Raw genomic sequence first — 25,159 nt, 5'->3', positions numbered from 1 at the left:
CTACTTTCCACTACTGTTCCAAACACTTTGTTAATATTACCTTGTTTAACCATAAAAAATCTATATAGGTAGATTCTATTTATACCTTGATTACATCAATAAGAAAACTCAAACACAGAGAGGGTAAGTAACTTGCCCAAGGTCATATAGGTATAAAGGGATGAAGGCAGGATCTGTACCCAGGTAGTCTAGTTCAAGTCTAGTCTTCTAAACACTGAAAATATTGCTCCACCACCTTTCCTTACATATGGACACCATAACAATTATAAAACATTATTAAAGCATTACTAATCATCTATATCAGATATGATGATAAAATGTAGCTAGAATTTTTGATCAATAAAAATGATTTCTTTGAAGGAATTTTATATTTTGCCAGATGACAAAAAGTATAAAAAGTAGAATTTAAAATTATTTATTTATTTATTCATTCATTTATTTATTTATTTATTTATTGCTTTTAGACATCAAATATCTATACCTTAGTTTTCTGTTTATTCTTTTCTTTTTCCCTTCCCTGCAGCTTTACCTTGGACTGAGACTTCTTGCGTCCTAGGTTTTCTTGGAACTGGCTAAGTCAGTAGGAATTTGAAAAGAAATATTCAGTTACCGAAAATAAAATGAGTTAATTTTTTCAATTTGTACAACTGATTTAATTGATGAAAATACTGAAAAAGCAAAAATGGAGTCCTAAAAATATTGTAAAAGTAGGAGATGGGAGGGGGTGGAGGATGGGAAGCAATCAAGATCCAGAACAAAATTCTCAATGACATAGTGCCTGAAATGGGCTACTTCCTGGGCCTCCCACTTTGAGGCAAAGAAGTTACACAGTTTTGGGGAAGAAATAGGATGCTTGCCAGACCTGCCAGGAGTATCGGCCCACTTTATCTTAGTGGAGAAGTCTGAGTCTGGATTAATAGCATCCAACTCACCCAGGATTAAAGGGAGAAAATAGTACTACATTAATTTACTTAAACTTTTCCTCCTCTGAATATTTATTTTAAAATTCCTTTAAAAACACCAATTTTTGTCTCTAAAAAGCTACAGGTTAATAAATATATTCATCTAAAACAAAGAAAGGAAAAAACGAGGAATCTCTAACAATATTGGTATCTGCTGTCACCTTGCTTTATTACACTAAGATTAAAATCACAGATTCTGACTTTTATCTAGGCAGGATTTTATGATGAAACCTAATGGATTAAATATTACAGATTGGCTGTCCAGAGGGAATAGATATATTGATTAATCACTTCAAAAGGGGGAGTAGAAAAGGCACTTCATTTTCAGTGGGAAGATGTGGAGTTGAGTCCACCTGGTACCACTTCTCTGCTATGGGATTTTCATGAGACTCTAGTGCATCCTGAACCTGACTCTTCATTTGTGAAACATGAAAGTCTAACATCTTCTTTATTTCATAGAGCTGTGACTACCTGATTAGATACCGGAGAATAATTGTGAAGATCTGGGTGAATGCAAAAGAAAAGAAAAAGTTCAGAGAATTTTAATTATCGCTACTACTGTTGTGGCTGGCACAGTTAGCAATGACAGAGCCAGTTGTGGGGCCTCAATTTCCTGATTCTCAGTCCAGTTTGCCTCTCTCTCCTGAAGCTTTGCACCAGCTGGGGTCGAGAGTCCACAATCAAGAAAAAAATGTGCCAATAACTTGGAAAAACAGCAGATGCCATTTAAACATTCTACATGAAAGCTAGAATTCATCAGCTTTTCAAAAAAAAAAAAAGTGACTTTTCAGGTTGGCAGATAGCCATCATTTTTATGTTTGTCTATTTAGGAATGAGCTGGATACACAGCTCTTAAATTTCTCTCCGTGGTCAACATAAAAAAATGAACACCAGATTAGGAATGAGAACTTGGTTCTGATTGTGTATCTGTCAGCTACTAAAATCAATAATCTTGAATAACTCATAGCCTCACTCACTGAATTTCTGTTCATTCATGCCAATGAGCTTGAGTTATACCTTTGTAGAGTATGTCAATAGGTGTGCATTTCAATATCTGCTCCATGTATTAGCTATTTGACTTTGGATGCATTACTTTATATCTATAAACTCAGTTTCTCATATTAAAATTGGGGATAGGTTTTTTTGTTTGTTTGTTTTTTTGTTTGCTTCCATTTGTCCCAACAAATTCCATTTTATTTCGTTTGAGCCCATGGAAGCTGAATCCTGGGGTTGCATTAGTCCGATATTTTGCAGGTGAGATTTCTCAACCTCCCGGTAGGACTGGCTAGTGATCAAAGGATTAAGGAGGGAGGGACCAGGGTGTTCTGTGCTCTCTGTGCTACAGTGCTACATGGGTTACAGTTTTGTCTCTTCTTGTTTCATCTCCCTCCAGAAGCCCTCTGCTCCATGGCTCCAGCTTTCCCAGTACGCTGGGAACACTATCCCCTCTCCTTGCTTCTTCAGCCCTAGGGGTGAGAATGGCTTCCTGTTGTTGCTATTTTCTGGGTACCTCAACATCCCTTAGTAATTGTAAGTAGTCCCTTTATAAAAGTCTAGGACCCATATTGTGTAGGTTCTATTTCTTGCCAAAACTCTGATTAACACAGTCCTACACATTTTGAAAAGTTATTATAGAATCAAATGAAATAATGTCTAGTAGAAGATAAATTGGTGGCTCTCAACCAGGTAAAATTTTGACACCAAGGGACATTTGGCAATGATTGGAGATATTTTTGATTGTCAGTATGAGGAGTTGCTACTGGAGTTTAGTGAATAGGAATATTTCTAAATATCATACAATGCACGGTACAGTCCTCGCAACAAAGAATTATCTAGACTTAAAAGCTCAATATTGCTAAGTGTGGGGCCAGCAATCAGTAAATGGTAGTTGTTAACAATTGTACAGCAATGGGACAACCAAAGGAGATAATAATATCTGTTAGAGATTCTAAAAGAGGATGCAAAAGAGAGTAAGGGAAGACAGGAAAGATGATCAGAAATCAGAGAGTGCTATAAGTAGCTTGAAAATATTAAATATTTCAATGCATTTTATACTTAGAAATGTTTTAAAACATTTTTAATACCACAGTTGTTTTTAAAGAAAGAAAAGTTAGTCAACTTCTATTGGTTATGGAGATATGCAGAAAGACAAAATTTCTCAATTTGGGGAAGGGTAATATTTGAGGCATTGTCATAATTTTTCCTTTATCAATTGAGGACATTGTTTTTTCAGAACTAGAAGTTACTGATATTCTAGGAAGTTCAACATGAATTTATTTCCTCAAAATAACCTACGTGCAGCTTTTCTAAGTAAAGTTCCATATCCATGGAACTAAAAAACTTTCACCTGTATTACTGGTTTTGAGTCACCAGAGAATGTCAGTGGTGAGGGCGAAGGGTGGAATGATAGATAACCATCATTTAGTCCTTGCAATGCTTTATAAATTCACTCATAACATTTTAGAAGCCCGCACACCAAAGCTCAGCATGATATATACCCAAGCAGTAAAATTAATAACCTATTGTGCTGACTCAGCGTGTAGTGTGAGTTAATTCCATTTTTTAATGCTCTGGCCTCCCTAAAGTCTGAAGATTTTCATTCCAGGGACTTACTAATGGAATGCAAATTCTCAAGAGCCTAGAAAGAGATCACTAACTGGGGAGACATTTTACTTGTATTTGAATGTATTTCATGCCTTGTTGCACTAATTACCTTTCTATCTTTACCCCACACCCATCACTCTCTACATCTCAATTAATCACAGAAACAGAAGCAAGCTTTTTGGTGCCTGTGCCTATCTAAATGCATTTGTCTGCTGAGCTGGAAACCTTGCATGAAAAATTGATTATCATTATTTAAATGAAACAATATTAAAATAAAGAGGACAGAACTAAAACCTTTTTCTCTTTTTACTTAAAAGAAAAAAGTAATAGGAAACAGAAAACATGTAAAGAATGCTTCATAAGCCAAATGTATTGGAAATCTTTCTTCTCATACTGATCAATCTCCACGGTGCAGAATGAACTTAGGTATGATGGGGTATGAGAATAAACAAAAGTAATGTAATAGTAAAGAAAGGTAGCAGAAGCACAGGTTTAAAAATTTGGATTCCAAGGCACATTAAGTGACAAGGCCCAGACTCATCATTTTACTAAGAGATTGGTGTATGTATGAGTGTCATTTTCACACATGTACACACACACACACACACAGACACGGAAACTATCTTTTGTAGAAGCAAGCAGTTCTCTGACACAGACAGACCAGACTCAGATTTTAGTGCTAACTTTTCATGAATTAACTGCAACTCTGGGTGAGATGCTTGATTTCTGTGAATATTTTATCTATTATAAAGCAGTAACAATGCCAACCAAGCATTGTGATGGAAGATTAAAGGGGTGGAATAAAGTTCCTAACTCAGCCGGCTGCCTGTCAAAAAAACATAAACGAAAACAGAAAAACCAAAAGTTGTTCAATAGGTAGATATTGAATAGATGAATGTTTAATGTAGTCCACATATAAGATTAAGAAACATATTAAAATAAAACAAAACAAATAAAATAAAAAGGTAAGAAGAGGAATAGAAGGTTACAACTGGTCTACTCCCTTTGCCTAGTGCAGTGTTATGTATAACAGCAAAAATAACACTAGTCCTTTTCTGATCTTTTACTCAGTATATCTAAAATATTTTTTGGTTAATAATTGACTTTACATATTTTCCTCGCTATTTTAACTTGTCTGTTTATAATTTGTGCTCTATTTAGTTTTACGTCTTAAGTATATCATTATCTACTAAGAATGGTTACCTATTGTGTGCTTTTCATCTCTGTTTACTTTAATCTTAAATTGTGAATATTCTTTACACCAACAACTTAAGACAAAAATGTAATACCACATTGTGGTATATATAGAAATTCTTCATTCTCATTGAATATGATCATAAGGAGAAAAGGAATGTTTTCATTGAGTAATGGTTAAAATAATATTATCAAGATTATTATCAATCAAAATTATGAACATGGTTATTGTATCTTTATATTAATGAATATTTGAGATATTCGACAATTCCACCTACAATACACATTTAACCCTATAATCACAGGTGAAGGTCATGCCTCCATCACAAGCTTCAGATCCCCCTGTCTATTCTTTCCTGCTCTACTAGATCTGTTACTTTATCTACCTGGCCTCTTTCTCCTGAATTTCTCCTATCTCCCACCCACAGGGCTACTTTAGGAGCTGCCATATTCTAACACTGTCATTTGGAAACAAATACATACAATCTATCACCCATTTGCTGTTTTCTGAATATCCTTTATGAAGATTAGGTTTCCTGGAATAGTTTCTGCCCAAGTCACTTCTCTCTTTTAGGCTAGCGCTGTAGTAATTCATGTCATGTGTGGACTCCTCAATCATATAATCATTACATTTATGAAAAGACACTTTGGGGACATAGTAAATTATCTAATCTAGTTGATCTAAAGATATAGGTTATTCTAATTTAATAATTTCACAATTAGACAAATCTATGTATTTGCAAAATCAGCATTCAGAATAAAACAATAAATCTAACACAACCTATGGTTTTTCTTGGCTTGGATAATATGAATCTTTACAGTTATAAGTCAGATTTTACATATTTGCTATTAAGGAATAAAATTTCTAATCTTTACCCCACACCCATCTAATCTAATTCTTTCTAATTATAACCATTTAATAATATGTAGTGCATATGTAAAAGTTTTAAAACTAATTTCTTTGGGAACTTTAGCTTCTAATAACTAGCCAGATTTATGGTAATATCTGAATGCAATTTTCTGGAGAAATTATAGTACTATTCTTTTTGATTCAGTAATACTACTGTAAACATTTATCCAACCTTTTATTGAGAATATATCAATTATGTCTATTTGTTAAAAGAGAATTATTCTTTTTCAGAAGTATATTGATAAATGTTACTAATGTTACTCAATTTACAGTGTACTCTTCTGAAAATGTTTATTTAATAACATTTGTTGCTTTCTTCTGGTTATTTAAGTCATATATGTTTAAAATGTTAAAATGTTTCTTTTGTATTTTGTATGTAAAAGTATTTGAAAATGAGAATCATATAATGTTTATGATTATATCCTGTTTGTCCACTTATTAATATATTTTGAGTCTTTTCCCAGGCACTACATATTCTTTTAAATGATTCCATTTATTCTGTTTTTGTTTTTTGTTTTTTTTCACCAGCCTCAGATCCCTTCTGTGAAGTTGTCTATTCTTCCCTGCTATTCTAGATATCTATCGCTTTACCCACCAAGTCTCTTGACTCTCCTGTATTTCTTCTTCTATCTAGATTCAATTTATGATGACTTTAATTTATGATGAACCTTTTCCTAAGTAGTAAATGAGTGAATGTACAAATTACTATTCAATGTTTTTCTTTTTCTTTTTAAATATGAGGACAAACGGAGGAAATAATTGTTTTGTCAGAATTTTTATGATATTTAAAGTACAAATTACCATTTTTAACAGATATTTTAATCAAACTTTGAGATTCTGGACAGAAACAAATTGTAATAAGCAATGAAATACTACATGGCTATAGTTAAAATTAAAACTTCAATTAAAAGCTATTGATTAATTAGAACCAAGGTGAGAAGTTTCATGAAGACTGGGAATGTGTGGGAACCTGTCTAGTTATTTTTCCATTATTTATTTAGCACATACAAGGCCTACTACATAAAATAAACCCATTCATTACTTTTTCAGTGAATGAGTCAATGACTGAGAAAGGGATGTATTAAGGTTGAGTTAACTGCCTCAGAGATAGAGAGCCTTTTTCTTCTAGGTATTCACAGTCTAGCAAGAATGAATACTATACTAACTGATCAATGCCACGTGATAGGTATAAGCAGAGTGGTGTGGCTGTAAGGCAGAGATTCACTTGTTTTGAGGGGAAATTCTGGGGTCTGAGTGACACTCTGACAAGCAAAGGTGGGAAGGAAGTGCAGTTCTATGTAGAGGAAACCACTCTGTCTAAGGGAAGATGCTGGCAAATGCAAGAAATGGAGATTAAATATGCTAGCAAGGTGGGGAAGGGACAATAAATGGGAACTAAGGCTTCAAAGATCAATATCAAGCAAAATTTAGCAAAATTATACAATAGTAACAGAGGCTATTCAATCTGTATCTTCAAACTCCCTCTATCTCCTGTCTTTCTTCTCATTACGTAGACAGGCTCAGCTCTTTCCCATTGAAATGAAAATAAGCCCACCTGAGATATTGATGTTAGATGTTTTGGGCTACTGTCTGCATTTATACATTAATTCACAGTCAAATTTTGTTTTGTTTTTAAAGTAGCCTTACACCTGCCACCACCACTTCCTAACCTCAAACACTGCAATAAGGCTCTAACCCTCACTGTTTCCTGAAATTACTTTAGCACACATAGCACTCAGGACAGTATATATAATAATTAATTTAATGCCTATTCTCAGTACCTAGCAACTATATATTCACGTGGGGTCTCAATAAACAGTTGTTGAATGAATAAATGCATGCTTGCATATATCCATGCATGAATGAATTCTTACATTAAAAGGCTGGGTTTCAAATGCTAAGAAGAGAACTAGCTGAACTTCAACTTCTCTAATTTCTAAGAATTTCTTGGTTTTGAATGTATGGCAAGAAGTCTTCTATAGCAGATGTAGAATGGAGGAATGTCATTTTTCTGACAAGTATCAAAAAATACTATGTTTGGGAGTAAAGGAAATCCATATCTCACCAGTCTAGAATACCTTCATATGTTTATTCCTTTATATGTTTTCATTTTTCAAATATACAATATTTTATCCAAGATAAATTTGGAAGATCTACATTTTGAAAATATACCAAAATTTTGAATGATCACTTTAATGAAACAAACTAGATTGGGAGCATGTTTCAGTTTTCTTCAATTCAGTTTCTAAAATACATTTTTTAGTGTAAAGCCTAAGGGTTTATAATAAAGTCTTACTTCTGAATGAGCATTTTACAACTTAAATAACATGCTACTTTTAGGGGAGTCTGAATTTACAGATGTATTTCTATCTTTATTTTTAAAATAGTCTCTTTAGTTCTGAAAATTTATACTTATAAATAAAAATTCAGAATTACTCAAATCAATATCTTCTTTCAGTATTGAACTAATTCCTGTCTATGCATGAACAAAATTACAGTGTGTATTTTATAGTTTTATCTGTCTCCTCTATTAGATGTGTCTTTTACATTTTAAAATAGAAATGTCACGAATAGTATTATTTGTGGGTATAAATCTTTTTAACATACTTTCTACCCAGACACTTCACAGCAACATGTATAAACAGAAGTGTGAACTGGTTTCATGACAGGGAGAGGACCATCTTAGTGGGTGAGATATGCCCCGGGGTAACCCAGTATTCGTAGGGACTCATGCTGAGACAGTATACTCTTCACCCAGAAAATTAATATCTATCACCTGATAACTCTCTGAGTTTCAGCATAAATCTAACCTTTATTGTAGTTATTTGTGCTCTTAGCATGAACCTCACCTGGTTACATTCAGGAGAATCTGGAGTTGCTTCCAGTTTGGACTCGCCACTAACTGGGTGATTTGGGTAATGTATTATTTTGTGTCTCAATTTTCTTGCCTGAAAATGTAGACAGTACTATCCTTTCTTTTGACTTTAAAGAGTTAAGAAGTATTTAATAGAATGATATACAGCAAATAAAGTGGATAACTATCTAATTTTAAATATCATAAAATTTACTTTCTTCAAATATATGACTTTCAACTTTTCTCTGATATTTATCTGAAAATTTTCAGTTCATTCCAATAAAACTATAAAATTATTCTCTAGCTTGTTTCATTTGTTTTCTGTTTTCTTACTAGCCCAGTTTATAGCCATCCAAAAGCAGTCACTCGATTTTTTCCTACAAAATATTACTGCAGATTAAGTTTCAAAAAATTCTTTCATAAAGAATCTTCCTATATTTTAAATACCTAAAGAGATGTATATTAGCTCCAATTTTATTCTATCTATATATTTATCCGTGTAAGATAAATTTATTTGGTGCCTATTATGAGCTCTGGGGATATAATACCAAACAACCTATAAATATCTTCAAGGATTTCTAAGCAGGGAATTTTAATTTTTATATAGACATATATGTATAGAGATATGTCTCAGTATATTTGGGCATATATATTTGGCATAAAGAATGTAGCGAATATTTAGGGTAGCCTGGTGGGTGACAGGAAGGCATGAAGAAAAGCTTAAAAGAGGGGAAGCATATATCAGCTGAGCATTTAAAGATAAGAATAAACTATTCAAGCATACACTTTAGGAAGAACAAGGACTATTTGAAAAACCAGGCTTGTATAAGTGTGAAACAGAATTATTCATGGAACTGCAACTTGTTTGGTACCCTTAGAGTAAAGGGATATGAATGGTGGAGTGAGAAAAATAAAAGAGAAAGTTAGAGAGGGAGAGTGGGAAGAAGTTCATGCATGCCATGAAAGGACTTCAGCCTTATACGTGATGGAAAGAGTATTAAATAATTCTTAAGTAGAAAGGTAAGAAGTCTAGATATAAATTTTAAAAAGAAAGAGGGTTGACTGGACAAGGGTATAGTGGAATTAGAGAATGGTTAATAACTGGAATAGGGATTGCACTAAATGAGTACTGAACTACAACAGACAGCATGATGAAAAATAGGTTTAAAAGCAAGCAATGACAGAATATCTGATGATGTGAGGGAGAACCATTAGTCCAATGTGCCTACAGATTTCTGGATTATGTCACTATGTAGAAGGTGGTTCCATTAGTCTCTAAGTGGCTTTCTGGTCAACCTTGTCATGTACATATATTTATTTAAGGTTTAATTACTACAACTTAGAACTGTTACCTGCTTCAATATATTTTAAGTCTTTAGATGCTGCCACTAGTCTGTTTGGCCCTTTAAAGCCCCTCAAACACTTCTAGTTCCCATAAATCGACAGCACCAACGATAAAAGGTCAGTTGAATTCTGGTCCTCCACCCAGCTCAAATGCCACCTTGCTTCTTATTCTTCTTCTCCTGTCTCTAACATTCCAAGTCATTTGGGTAGGTCTTGTTATTCATTTTCCTCTGCAAGTTTTGATTTTGTTAATTTTATGGTTTTGGAATGTTCTTGGTAATTAATTTCTGCTTCGATGGAATTAATAGCTTTATTATCTTTATCATCAATTTTCTTTAGAATACATCTTTACAAGGAAACACTATTATCTATTTGATGTAAAAAGCAATATTTTGCTTCTGGATTCATGAAGGTCACCCCAGAACCCTTCTCTAAACAGACCTTCAGTTAAACACCCTCTATTTAGCCAACTTTCTCTGGATGATTGTCAAGATAAATAAACCTCAAACAAACTTCAAATAAAATGGTAAAGGGGCAGTAAGTCAAAGTGCCCTGTAGTAAACATTATCCTAATAAAACCTCTAAGAAGTCGAGGTGGGCGGAATAATGTTCCCTACCCAAAAATGTCTATGTTCTACTCCTCAGAATTTATGACTATTATTTTACATGATAAAATGGAAATGAAAGTTGCAGATGGATTTAAGATTGCTAATCAGTTTATTTAAAGATAAAAAGATTATCATAGATTATTCCGGTGGGCCAAATATAATCACAAGAGTCCTTTAAAAATTTGGAAGAGAGGCATAAGAGTGAGTGTTAGAGTGACACAGTGTGAGAAAGACTCAACTAGTCTTTGCTGGTTTTGAAGATGGAATGGGGCCATGAGACAGAAAATTTGAGAAGCCCCCAGAAACTGGAAAAAACAAGGAAATGGAATTGCCCCTGGAGCCTTCAGAAAGGAACACAGTCTTGCTGACACCTCAATTTTAGCCCAGTGAGACCCATTTTGGATTCTGACCTCCAGTACAGTAAGATAATAAATATGTGTTAGTTTAAGCAATCAAGTTTGTGGTAATTTATTACAGGAGCCATAGGAGCCCAAATACAGCTGTCTAATGAATTCCAAATTTGGCATTGCTTTGGACATCTGAATATTCTCCAATACTGGTTCTGACGAGATCAGGTTTTACTGTGCTATGTTTTTATTGTAGTATTTTTAGGTAAGTAAGTAGGATATTAAAGAAAACTATTAATGGTATACGCCCATCACTTAGCAAAAACACCAGGAAAATAATTTACTTAAAATTGGCATTTACTACTTAAAAATAGTATTTACTATTTCTCAGATTTCATTTTCTATAAAAGATAAAGATTTTATTAATTTCTTTGCTTATTTGTAAAAAGATCCAAAGGAGAAAAATAAAGACAAAAATATAGTTTTTTTCTTTAAAATTTTTCTGTTAAATTTCCATAATGGAGTAAGTTAAGGATCATTTAACCCTAAAATGCTAAAAGTACTTTGTATATATTAAATAACCATAAGCAAGTAGTTTCATAACTGACTCAAGTGGGACCATTTTACTTTTTTAAAAACAGATTCCATTTGAGATATTAAACTATTAAGCCCAATAAAAACTGTGTGATAAGGCCCATTTCTAAGAACAATTTCCTTTTTTAGTACAATGTAAGAAAAAGGAGGGAAGAAATCAGTTTAAACCTCTAATTAGCCACTTTCAAAATGTAGTTAATTAAAATATTTTTGCTTTTACATATGATGTTCACAATACGAGATACAATTCCAGTCTCCTACAACTTAATCAGCTAAATATAAAATGTCACCTTCCATCTGGTAAATCAATTTAACAGACATAATTGTGCCCCACCATAATTCAATGACACCGAGGAAAACCATTGAAATGCTATTTCCTTTTCTTTAGAAGAGAATTATGTACAATTTCAGCATGCTTTGCATTTCTAAAAGCTAAAGTCAATAGGGAGGTATCGCTCTCCTTTACATGAGTTTCCCATGAGAAAATCAACAGCAAAGTATAAAAACTTTTGCTGCTATTCATGAAACACCCCATAATACCAAGTTGGCTTTAACCAGAACATATTATTTGGCAGCTAAAATCTTTAATTAGAGTTGTGGTTTGAACAGATTTTCACTGAATTTATATTCTACAGAGCCTCGGAAAACAACATTGTTTTTCTAACCGGTTTATTCTATTTCAGGTGGTTTAAATGTTCTACGTGAGCTGAGGATGGAAAAAAAGAGAAGATTGCTCATTCTCATTTTATTGGCTTTAATAATGATTTAACATTTCTGATTAAATACTAATAGCAGTTAGAAGAGAAGAAGAATGGGACATTCCTTTCAACAACTATTTACTAAGGACTTGCTCTGTACAAGGTTGTATACTAGATATTATGGAAGAAAAATGCATCTGAAAAGATGATTTCTACTTTAAAAAAGAGAAAGAGCTGGTGAGGAAAAGGTCTTAACCTGGTGATGGGCTGGACAAGAGGAAAAAGACAATGATGGAGCCAACGTGGAATCCAATGACGAAACCTGCATGACTCAGGGAGAGGTAGAAGATGGGAGAGTCAACTTTTAAACTCTGTAAGTTAAAATCATTGCAGGACATCTTCGAAAGGTCAGCCTGGAGTCTACAAAAGGGTTTTACATTAGAGATATGGATTTAGACCACAAATAAAAGAACTTAAAAAAAAAATGAAGATGGTCCTGCTGAATCTGTTCTTTGTATGAATGAGAACGTTGGATTAAACCTTACTTCTATCAGGGCTACCTACCTACTGGTTAGAATGAATACAAATTAGACTTAAAGGCTTTAAGATGGTAATGATAATTAAAACGGGGGAAAATTAAACAATAGACTAACATGCAGAGAAGAGATAAATGAACTTTAGGAATCCCATGTTTCATGGGCTGAAGATGTAAAGGAAACAATGGTGGAAATAGGGAGAGGAAGCAGATGAATGGAAGTGCAGCATATAAAGTTAAAATTTAAAAGAGGTAAAGCTGGTCACTGCAGTCAAAAGACACAAAAGATAAAGAAAAAGGAAATCTGAGAAAGTTCATTGACTTGGGATTTGTAAGTAATTGGTGTCCTTTGAGAATACCGTTACATACAGAAGGGAAAAAAGAGCTAAATCAGTTGATACACATTGCTATGACATCATAACCTAGCAGAATAACTAATGAAGAATAGATGTTCAATAAATATTCTGAACTCGGTCACCTAGGTGATGATGGAACAGGCTCAAATTTTGATAACAAAAGGATAAAAAACTAGAAAAATTTAAATGAATTTTATTTATTTTTTATATTATTTTGTTTTGTTTCGTTTTAGGAGAGGGATGGATTTTGAGTGTTGAAAACTTTATAGAAGGAGCTTGGTAAATGGAAGACTTAGGAGATCCTTGCATTAGGGGGATAATTGAGCAAAGTCTTTTAAAAAAAAACATTGAGCTCCTTGAAAGCAATGATGGTCTCTACACCAGCTCTGTGTGCTCCAAGTGACTGCAATTTCTGGCCCAGAGTAAGTGATGAATCAAAGTTTGCTCTGACTTCCCTTCTCTTCCATCTCATTCAGCAAAATTGAATGGGGGCAGCTTTGAAAACTATCTCTTTTTTGGAGACAACTAAAATTAGAAGATTGCTAATGAAACTCTGAAGATAATGACAAAACTTAAGAAGTGATCTTCCCAATATTTTTTCATCCTTTGCAGTCTTCATTCTGTGAAGTAGCAGAAAAGCAGACTCTATTTAGTGTCAGAGGAAGATGTCTCATTGATCACCCACCTCAATCTCTAAATTCCTATTCAACCCTCACTGACCTTTAACTTCCTTCTAATGATAAATTAAGCATATACAACTTTTGTTGTATACATCTAATATAATTTCTACCAACAAGTTTTAAAAATATTTCCTTCTAATTAACCTAAAGTTTCAAACTTTAACATACTGAGGGTTTTTTTTTTTTTAATTTAAAAGTTCACTAAACTAAACTTGCTGATTTTTATCTTTGACATTCTCCTCTTAGATTTTGTACTTTAAGAGAGAAAAGGGATCTAATAGTAATGCCTTTCTTCATGTGGCAGCTTTTCCACTCCCTTCTCTGACAGAATATTTCCCTGTGTACTCATGTCATTCATCTCTAGGATTTACCCAGTAATACCTTTGGATTATATGACTTACACATTTTTCAATAAGTGAAAAAATATGTTTTCAATACCTAGCCTTGAAATATCTAAAATTTAATTTCTTTTTACCTTCTGTAACACAGAGCTCTTCGTCATTGAACTCTCCACTTCCTTACCTTCTTTCCTACCCTGGAGTCCTCCCTGAGATTTCTCATTTCCTTAATTCTCTAAACATTCATATCCATATCCTACTTGCCCCCCATGCACCTTTCACTTATAAAGGGCTCAAACTCTCAAACCCTACTGTTTTCAATGTACGTGACTATAAGAAAACTCCTAATTTCAAACTTTCAATCTGTTTATCTTTAATTTTACTTTGTATGTCTTGTTCCCACCTTTCAACAAAATAATCAAAACACAATTCATCAACTTTTTTCTGAAGCTGGAAAGAATTACCTTCTGGAACATCTTCACATCAATTGGTTTTATCATTCTTTCCATCTATAGCGAAATCTACAGTGCACTGCTAATACTCACACATTCTAACATCATAAAAATTGGAAATTAACATTCCATCTCTGTTTACTGTGTGAACTTGGATATATTTCTAAGCTCTTTCAATGTTAATTTTTACAAAACTAGTTAGCTCAGGTCTCTGTTTTCCATGCTCTTCTTTTGTTCAGACTGGTACACAATAACCACGATATATCTTTCTAAAGCTTTTATTGTTTCGTGTTAATCTCACACATAAAAATTTATTGCATTGACTTCTTTGCTCCTCTACTTATACCAGACCTCAAGAGAAAGTGAGTTTCTGCAAAAGCGGTATCGTATGGGCTTCCATGATCCAGCACTACCCTATCCAGCAAAAACTTCTCTCACTGCTGTCTAAAATACATCCTCCACCTTAAGATGCTTACTTTTTATCATCTTGCCTTTTTTGCTTCTCACTAATTCTTCACCTAAACGTTGTTCAAGATGTATTGTGAAGCCATTCTCTCCACTAAGCCTTCCCTCAATACTCGAGCCTTCACTCTTAGTTTATAAAATTCTAAAGAACTTAAAAAATTTTAAAACATTATGATCTTAATCATATAATTTCCTATATCTATATCATTTCTTTTGGGGAAGAAAATGCTTAATGATTAAAAAAAACAATCAAATGAATACCTAAATAAACATGTCTTCTATTTGTATTTATTGTGTTTTCACAAATAGACTATCTTGAAGCAAGAAAACTGGTTTAATGTATCATCTGAATCAAAAATAGCACAATAATGAGCAATAACAGGAACAGTGAAAACATTTCTGTTTTCACTGTTTTTTTTAAGTATAAATTTCATACTTTTACAAATTACAAAATCTTTGAATTTTGGCATTTATCCTTAGGAATATTATTTCACTATTAACATATGGCCACTCAAGAAATGTTATATATGCCCATTATTTCAGTATATTTTTTCTGTTCCTAATAAAACTGCAATGGCAATCTTGTAATTTATATGGTACGTTACTTTTAAAGAAATTTGAAGATGCACTCAAGAAATGTCATAAATTAAACTGGGAATTTTTTTAAAAAATAAAGGTTTATTAAACCCATGATAGGTTAGGGTCCAGGGATATAGACATCTTTACATTCACTGCAGTTAGGGGTGGAAAGTGAAAAAAAAAATTATAGAATAGATAGTGTTTCCATCAGAAAATACACTGCTGGAAATCTATCCTGCAGAAGTAATAAGCAATTTGCACAAAGATGAATTTTATAATGTTTACTGCAAAATTATTTTAAATAGCAGATACTGGAAATACTATAAATGTCCAACATTAGAGGTCTGTAATTATAATGTAGCTGTATAATAAATTATTATTTACCCATTAAAATGACATTGGAGATTCATACTCGATACGAATAGCTTAGTTTCTGACAGAGCAAAAAGAAAAATATAATGAATCATATAGTTGTAGTAAATAAGCATATTAGTTCTTCAAGAAAGACAAACATCCTAGTAATAAACCCACAGGGTAGTTATTTTATATGCATGTATCTGTAATGGTAAAAGAAAACATAATGAATGTGTCTTTAAGAAACGTTTTTTAAAGCTGAAGAAATATTTCTCATGTTTTTTATTCTAACTATATTATAGAAGAATAACAGTATAATTTAAAAATAAAATAGATTCTATATGGAATATTTAAGAACATATAAAGTATGTCTACTAGTTCTTATGTATCCACAAACTTATCTATCTCCTTAAAAATTTTTAGCGGATTTAGAAAATAATATGTTCTTATATAGTGATAAAAGTATCTTTATATTTACAGTTTCTCAGAATTCTGTCATTGATCTATATATATTAGCTTATATTTGTGGCAAACATATTTGGAAGAAATAACAAAATAATTTTTAACTTCTAAAATAGTTTATTTTAAGAAACATTAAATATTTACATGCCAAAAAAATACATCAATTTGTGTTATTAACTAATTTGCTTTCAATGAAAATGTCTGTAGAAGCAGTTGGACTTACAAAGAATAATCCAAACTGATAAGTTATTTCTAAAATATTTTGAACATTATTCATCATTGGACTAAAGTTAAATTATAAAGGGTACAATCTAAACTGTTATAAGTCACTACTTTTATTAGGATGGACCAACATGGTGCTTTAACATTAGCGAACTGCCTTTTTCAATTATACTAGATACTACTTGTTTATGCTATTTATGTACAATATAAATAAGATGTTGAAAGACCAGGTTCTGAAATAAAACTCAGTGTTTTCAAACCTGGCATTGCACTTACTGCTCATATAAATAAAATGAGACTGAAGAAAATTACAAACCTCTCTTTGTTCATTGTCTATAAAACTAGTGAGAAATAACAAGATGTATTTTCAGGGTTGTTGTATTGAGTCAATAAAATATATAGCAAGATGCTTAAAATGATACCTATTCCACAGTGACCCATGTTATCTGTTACCACCAGATAAATCTTACTGGCTGCTAACATTAATTCTCTTCAAATTATTACTTAATACACATATTTAAAATACATATATATTTAAATATTATTCCTGCCAGTGGTAATCTCAAAATACATAGACTGCTCATTTATTCCTGACCAACTATCACAGCAAAGTAATTTGATGCTTTCTTTTTTATCAGCATTTTACTTTAGAGCTGCAAAGAGTCTGAAGAAGGTAAACACCAGAACTGTGTAATTAATTACTTATTATATTCATCTTAATATTGTATTTTTTATTCTCAAAATGTGATTTATAATACAAAGTTCTCAGTGCATTTCTCCGGCAAATATTCATTTCATAAACCTTGCATGACCATCACCTATAATGTTTCGCAAAATGAGGAATGTAATATGAATACATTGTGTTGTAAAGGGCATTTTAAAATTAAATAAATAGAATATATTAGGAAAGAAACTATTATACATGATAATGGTATTACTAATTTTGATTTGTTTTTCAGATGTGTGTGTGTTCCACATTATACAGTAGTTGGTCATAACCAAAAAAACTTGAAAGACATTGATATATTACATAAAAATACTGTGATCTCCATTGTTGAGGACACAAAAATGAAACACAAATCTTGCCACTGAGTAAATTTCATTATTATAGGGAGGCAGTGTTTACATGGGAATTACTATAGGTAGCACATTAATGGAGCTGACCTGTAAAAGATTTCAACACCACTGCTTCAGGGCAGGGAAGGTAGAGGATTGGAAAAGCTTCATAAACTGTAGTGCTTTAATTTGAAGAATGAGTAGGCAAATCAGATCTGAAGAACCTACTGTGGAAATGCCCAGGGCGTGTGTGAAAACCCACACAAAATTTTGAGTAAGAGAGTTAATAGAATCAGATCTGTTCTTTAGAAGGATGAATGCTAATCAGTTTTATTCTCAGTCCAATTCATTTGAGAACTAATTTAAACACTCAAACTTCCAGGGTGGGCAAGCGAGAAAGGCTCCCTCCCCGCAGTATTACTGATCTCTCTGACTGCTTCAGGGTTGGTACATGACCCAAGCTGTTCAAGTGCGTTAGTCCTGGGAATTTATCAGAACTATACTGAGGGGAAAGTAATTGTTTTTGCTGTTCTTGTTAAGCAATTAAGAGTTAAGCCCAGGGCTATACTGGGTTATCCTAGTAATCATTTGGAGAGAGCATTATTATATATAAAGTCCAAGATAGGAACTCATGCTTCTAATAACAGCATATGAACACACTTAACTACTATCATCTCAGCACTTGGACACTTGGAAAATTCAGTTAAATGAACCCCTCTAAATCCCCTCCCTTAAAAAAACAAACAAAAAACAAACAAAAAAAACCCCTAAGCTAATTTGTTTTGGTTTCTTGCTGCTTAAAAATTAAAAGAGTCCTTAAAAATATAATTCCTCTCAGACATTTTATCTTCTTTGGGTGATTTAAATCAGAATGCTTTTAAGGCTATGTCCAATCTCAGAGAGAGGAGTTTTCTATGACTGATTAGTGATGTCTGCTTTGGGAATGGAATGTATTTGTAGCAACACTCTAGACAGGCCATATGTGTGCCTGCTAAGTCTATACTTCTCTGTCCCACCAGCTAGCTACATGTAGATATTTAGATTAAATTAACTAAAAATTGTCAACAAAAATTTATGTTCTCAAGCACACTACCTACATTTTGTGTTCAATTTCAAGTGACTATATCTGCCTAGTGGCTGAAATGGATAGTGCAGATATACAACTTTTCATCATTACAGATAATTCTATTAGGTAGTACAAGTCTACACTAATTTCAAAGAACCATATATTTACAGCTGTAGCAGACTAATAAATTCTATGTTACCGATTTTAAAATTATATAACAAAATTAAAATAGATAATTCCAATTAAATATGCTGAAAATAAAACAAAATTAATATCTCAACGTCTTATCTGCATTCTTCAGGTAGTTTGAAACTTTGCTTTCATTTAAGAATGTTTATAATCTGGAAAGGAGAAAAAAGAAGCAAGGTGGGTCAAAGGTGGGTCAAATGCTAAATGATATTAACTTTCAATCAACCTTTTAAGAACCTATACATGTGCCTCACTGGGAAGATAGTGAGCTCCTAATGGCAAAAGTCTTTTTTCACTTATATTGATCTCTTTCATACCCACTAATAGTCCCAGCACAAAGTGTGGTTTGTCCGAAAAGGAATGAAGATGTGACAAACACTCTCTTCAAGGACATTTTTGTCATCCATTTGGGAAGAACAAGATAAAAACAACAGTATGAAATATGATATTTAATAATTGACATGATTGCCAACTTTTATGAAAAAATGACTTTTGAATTTATCTTGTATATGCATAGGTAGTAAAGAATAGAGGAATTGGTATTGAAATTTAAAAAAGCTCAAAGGCAAATAGTTTTATAAAAGAGGAGATTGGTAGAAAGAAATAAAGATAGCCGTTTATAGATAAATTAAAACCACCTATTGAAAAAATCTAGCATGCTGGTATAAACTGCTGTGTACTGCCTTAACTACTAAGAAGGTTTCTGAGCAGATAATGGTTTCCCTCATATCTTTGTCATTAAGGACACTTTAATTTCAAAGTAACTCAGTGGGTGGCTGAAAATTTAAAGAAAATATAATTACAAATATTTCATCATTTGTTTTCTGTCATTTAATTTATTTCATTAGCTATGTCTAGAGATATATATAAGTACAGATATTTGCATGACATATTTTACCAGTGTTTCAAGTTGTATAATTGTGAATATTACAAATTAGGAGTTATTTTTCAATCATTCTCATGATTAGACAACAGATGGCTAAATGCTTTTAAAGTCTTAATTATTATTTGTTGCCAATTTCTCATTTCCATCTTATCTAAAATGCCCTGCCTATTTCTAATTGAGCATTTTATGGGGAGTGAAAATATGTCATTAGACTTTACTACAGTTAATTAAAATGAATTTGAGATACAATTCTACAAAAATGCCATCATTTATTTCTTATCTATACATTCTTCAAATCATTAACATTTTCTTACCTTACTCTTCATGAAGTATGATGATATAGTTCCTTTTAGACTTACTTATACACAATCTTAGGAACCATTAGATCCAAATCTTTCATTTAACTGAAATCTAATATCCAAAATCATGAGGTGCTATATTCAAGTTCATATATTAATAACAGGTTTAAGACCACAACTCTAGGATTCTTTTGCCATTCCAATTTTTTTACAATTATATCATGTGGCTACTGTTAATAATTCCTACCACTAATGGCTCACCATTATTCTCAGTATCTCATATTAGTAATATGTATTGAGACTGTTATATATCAGGCACTGTTCTGGGTACTTTCATGAAGTACATTTATTGCTTACAATAACCATACAAGGCAAATATTTTCCTCACCTGACACTTGAAAAACCTGAGGTTCGAAGGAGTCCTGGAACTTGCCTGTGTTCACATAACTCTAAGTGGTAGCATTGTGCTGGAATTCTCAGCCAGCTCTAACTCTAACTGCAAACCATAAGATTATTTCCAAGGCTTTGTCTCTCTAGGTTATATGAGCTTTTTCACACTAGTTTCTTCCACAAACAAATAACTTGAGTTAGATTTCCAAAGTTCTTAGAAGATTGATTATCACACATCTCAATTTATACTTGCTCTTAGCTCCAACTAGTTATACATATTGCATACATGATCTGTAAGACCAGTTTCTCATTTATCGAACTGTGAAACTTAAACTATTTTGTTACTTGAAACTAAGCTAACCATACCTAACTTTTGAATAAAAAAAATTTAGAAACATTAATTTCCATTATGCTTTTTATAATTTTAAATGAAAAACTGTATATTATAAAAGTTTGTGTTCATCACAAGTCATCTTACTATACTAAACCATTTAATTCTCTAGTAAATACTACAAAAATTTATCAGTTGTAACATGCCCAATTACCTTGTATACCAGTAAAATTCCAAAACCAGAACACATTTCTAGTTAAACTATGAAATATCTATTAGACCCACTCAGATTTCAGATGTTTGTTTAAAAAGCACACGTCTTAAAATCAATGAAATATGGTAGTTTAAAATAACTAACTTTTCATAATCTAAATAACTAAATATAACAAAAAGCCTTCCTTTACAAAGTAAATTATCTATGTAAAAAAGTCAAATACTATTTCAAAAAAGAACTGAATTTTCTAATTTTTGGAATGTTAAAAAAGGATTGATTTTTTTCACCTTATCAAATTTCTAGTGTTTGATATTATAAACAAAGTAAGAAACACAGAAAAAAAAGTTCTTATTATTCTAAAGTCTTGCTTACATGGTAGTTTATATGCTGTTCCAACCCAATATTTCATCAAACTTATTTTCAAAGTAACAAAAATCAATGGAGTGTTGGTTCCCATTAGGGAAAAGAGAAAGATGATATATAAAAGAGGGCACAGAATAAAATGCCATAGAATGAATCATTAGGCAAAGCTTTCAGCACAAAGTATTACATTCCTTCCAAAATGTGATTTAAAATTATTTCAGCCATTCTCTCTCTGTCACAGTTTTTAGCATGGATTTGTTAGCCATGACCAAGCTGAGTGGAAAGAGAGTCAATTATTGATGTTAATCTTTTCAAAATACTTATTACAATTAATTAATAGGAATTATATTGCTTAAATATGAATCTGTCACATAAAAAATTGAAATGTTGTGTTTTAATTTTTTAAAGACTATTTTACAGTTTTAAAAGTCAATGGCATCAACTCCATAATGGAGAGGGCTTGAAAATCTTTTCTCTCATTCTCACCACAAAAAGAAGCTGAGAAAATTAAAAATCAAAGCAATTTTCTTAGATCTAACAGATAATTGAGGTCTCAGAGCAAATCAGCACCTCAAAATCTGGAGAGAGAGGGAAATACAGAAAATCAAAGCTGAGATCAGCTTACTGGAAACAGAGGCCACTGGAGTCAGTAACTGGTATGAACATTTAAATGTTAATTTTGATGAATCGTTGGAGGCTGAGTGTAGGCCAGCTTGAGAGTTAAAAACTCTAGGCTCCCAATCTCAGGGGGGACCCTACACATTCATGGGTTTTACTTATAGGAACTCAATCAGGTTCTCTCAGTGAAGATCAGTAAAAACTCCTTCCCTATTTAAGTAAAGCTAGAAAGTAGGGATATAGGAGGAGAGAAAAGTAGCCATTTAGAAACATGCTCAGGAGAAAAGTCACAAGTTAGAAACATACCCAGAGCATTTCTCATTATAAAAACCTGGCCTACAAGAAAAAATATTTTACCAGACCTTCATCTGACCTGGATGGAAGGGCAGTTAGTCAACTGCAGCCTCTTCTAGCCTTCTTGTTTCACTTTAGAGGAGGATAAAAAGAAACCAAGAAACAGTTGTGGATGTCAGAGATCTCAGACTCATACCCACTAAAAAAATAAGATTTAATCATGGCATTATAGAACATTACTCCTCATGACATCTTACTACCACTTCAACAGGGTTCCAGGATAATAACATGGATTACAGCTGAGAGGGATGCAAGACACACACTCTATTTATGAAGGTGTTCTTAGGGAAATTCCAAGAAAATAGGGAAGAAGCAAAACAAAACAATTCAAAGAAACTAGAGCTTCTGGCACTTATCACTACAGCAAATATTAAACATAGCTCAGTACCAGACACATTAACATAAAATCTCACACCAAAAGCCTAATCACTCAATTTCTATTTTCTAATATACCATGTCTAGCTTTCAACAAAAAATTGCAAAACATATTAAAAGGCAAGAGAAAGCACAATCTGAAGAGCATCAGACCAGCATCAGATAAAATGCAGACATGACAACGATTTTGGAAATATCAGATAGGGAAGCTAAAATAACTATGAATAATATGTTAAGGGCTTTAATGGAAACAGTTGACAACATGCAATAACATATCGGTGAACATAAGCTAAGAAATGGATACTCTAAGAAAAGATCAAAAGAAAATACTTGAAATCAAAAGCACAGAAATAAAGAATGCCTTTGATGGCTCATCGTTGGATTAGAAATAGGTGAGGAACGAAGCAATGACCTTGAAGACATGTCAACAGACACTTCCTAAGATGAAAGGCAAAGAAAAAAAGAAGAAAATACCCCAGGACTCTTGGACAATTACAAAAGATATAATGTATGTATGCATAATGGGAATCCCAGAATAACAAGAAGATAAAGGAACATGAGAATATTTGAATAATGGCTGGAATCTACAGATACAGGGGTCTCAGAGAACATGAAGTAGCATAAATACCAAACATCTAACCATATACATTTGACTAAAGAAAACCAAAGATAAAGAGAATACCTTCAAGGAAAACAGAGGATATTAGAAAGCAACTTATCTATAGAGTAACAAGAATAATAATTATATCAAATTTCTTGTCAGAAACCATGCAACAAGAGAGTATAATGAAGTGTTTAAAGTGTTACAAGAAAAATAAAAAACAGCGACCTAGAAATCTGTATTCAGCAAAATTCTCCTTTAAACATAAAGTAGAAATAAAAATTTTCTCAAACAAAAACTAAGGAAATTTGTTGTGAGTAGACTTGCCTTGCAGGAAATATTAAAAGAAGTTCTTCAGCAAGAAAAGGATAGAGATCAAAAAGTCAGATCTATATAATGGAAAGAATAAATAAAGGTAAAATAAAATATTTTATTTTCCTTATTTTTAATGGATCTAATAGATTTTTCAAAGTAATAATATTAACAATGTATTGGGTAATTTTAGCTTATTGAATGGTAAAATCAATAATAGAAACATTTTTTTTAAAATGAGAGAGAAGAATTAGGAATACTCTGTTATAGGGTAACTATACTCGTAAAGCAGTATAATATTTAATATAATATTAAATATAATAGTATTTGAAAGTGGATATAAATTAGCTGTAAATAGGTACTTCAACTCTAAGGAAACCACAAAAGAAAAATTTTTAAGAGGTACAATTAATATATTAAGATGGCAGAGAACATGGAATCATACAACATGTTCACTTAAAACCAGAGAAGGCAGGACAGAGGGGAAGATAAAAATTAACAAAGTATGTACAGTGATTAGAAAACAGTTACAAACATGGCAGTTATTAATTTAACTATATCAATAACCACTTTAAATATAAATGGTTTAATAAATCATTGAAAAGAAACTATCATAGTGGGTTAAAACAAACAAACAAAAAACAGAAAAAAAATGAGACAACTATATGTTGCCTTATAAGAAAACAATTTTAAATATAAGGACACAGATAGATTGAAAGTAAATGGATGGAGAAAGATAGCCCATGCTAACACTAGGAAATTACAAATTAAAACCACAACAAGAAACCATTATATACCCATTAGAGCAGTTAAAATCCAAAACACTGAAACTGAAAATACCAAGTGCTGGTGAATATGTGGAACAACAGGAACTCTGATCCACTGCTGGCAAGTGTGAAACAAATAGTACAGCCACTCCGGAAGACAGTTTGGAAGTTTCTTATAAAATTAAACATGCTCTAACCATAAGATCCAGCTATCATATTCCTAAGTATTTACCTAATTGAGTTGAAAACCTATAACCACACAAAAACCTACATGTGAATGTTTATAGTAGCTTTGTAATGGCTAAAACTTGGAAGGAACCAAGATGTCTTTCAATAGATAAATGGATAAACTGTGGTTCATCCATACAATGCAATATTATTCAGAAATAAAAAGAAATGAGCTTTCAAGCCACAAAAGACATGGAGTAATCTTAAATGTATATTGCCAAGTGAAAAAAGCCAATCTGAAAAGGCTACATACTGAATGATTTCAACTACGTGACATTCTGCAGAAGACAAAACTATAGAGATAAATATCAATGGTTACCAGGAGTTGGTCAGGGGAGGGATGAATAGATGGAGTACAGAGGACTTTTAGGGTGGTGAATCTATTCTGCATTATACTGTAATAGTGGATATGTGACAACATTATACACTTGTCAAAATCTATAGAACTTTACAACATGAAGAATAAACCTTAATGTAAATTATGGACTACATTAATCATAATGTATCTACAGTGGTTCATTAACTGTACAAAATGTACCAAACTACTATGAT

At 32.3% G+C, this 25,159-nt stretch overlaps 1 protein-coding gene across 28 annotated transcripts in view; it reads right to left on the bottom strand.

Moving 5' to 3' along the window:
- HDAC9 (histone deacetylase 9) overlaps nucleotides 1–25,159 on the bottom strand; it is an 829,181-nt gene that overhangs the window by 350,635 nt on the left and 453,387 nt on the right. The gene's annotated exons all lie outside the window — the stretch shown is intronic.

Source organism: Pteropus medius, unplaced genomic scaffold, assembly GCF_902729225.1.
Source record: "Pteropus medius unplaced genomic scaffold, Ma_sr-lr_union100, whole genome shotgun sequence".
NCBI classification, from domain to species: Eukaryota; Metazoa; Chordata; class Mammalia; order Chiroptera; family Pteropodidae; genus Pteropus; species Pteropus medius.
The sequence above is the reverse complement of the archived record's forward strand: the minus strand, read 5'-3'. Positions and strand labels throughout refer to the sequence as shown.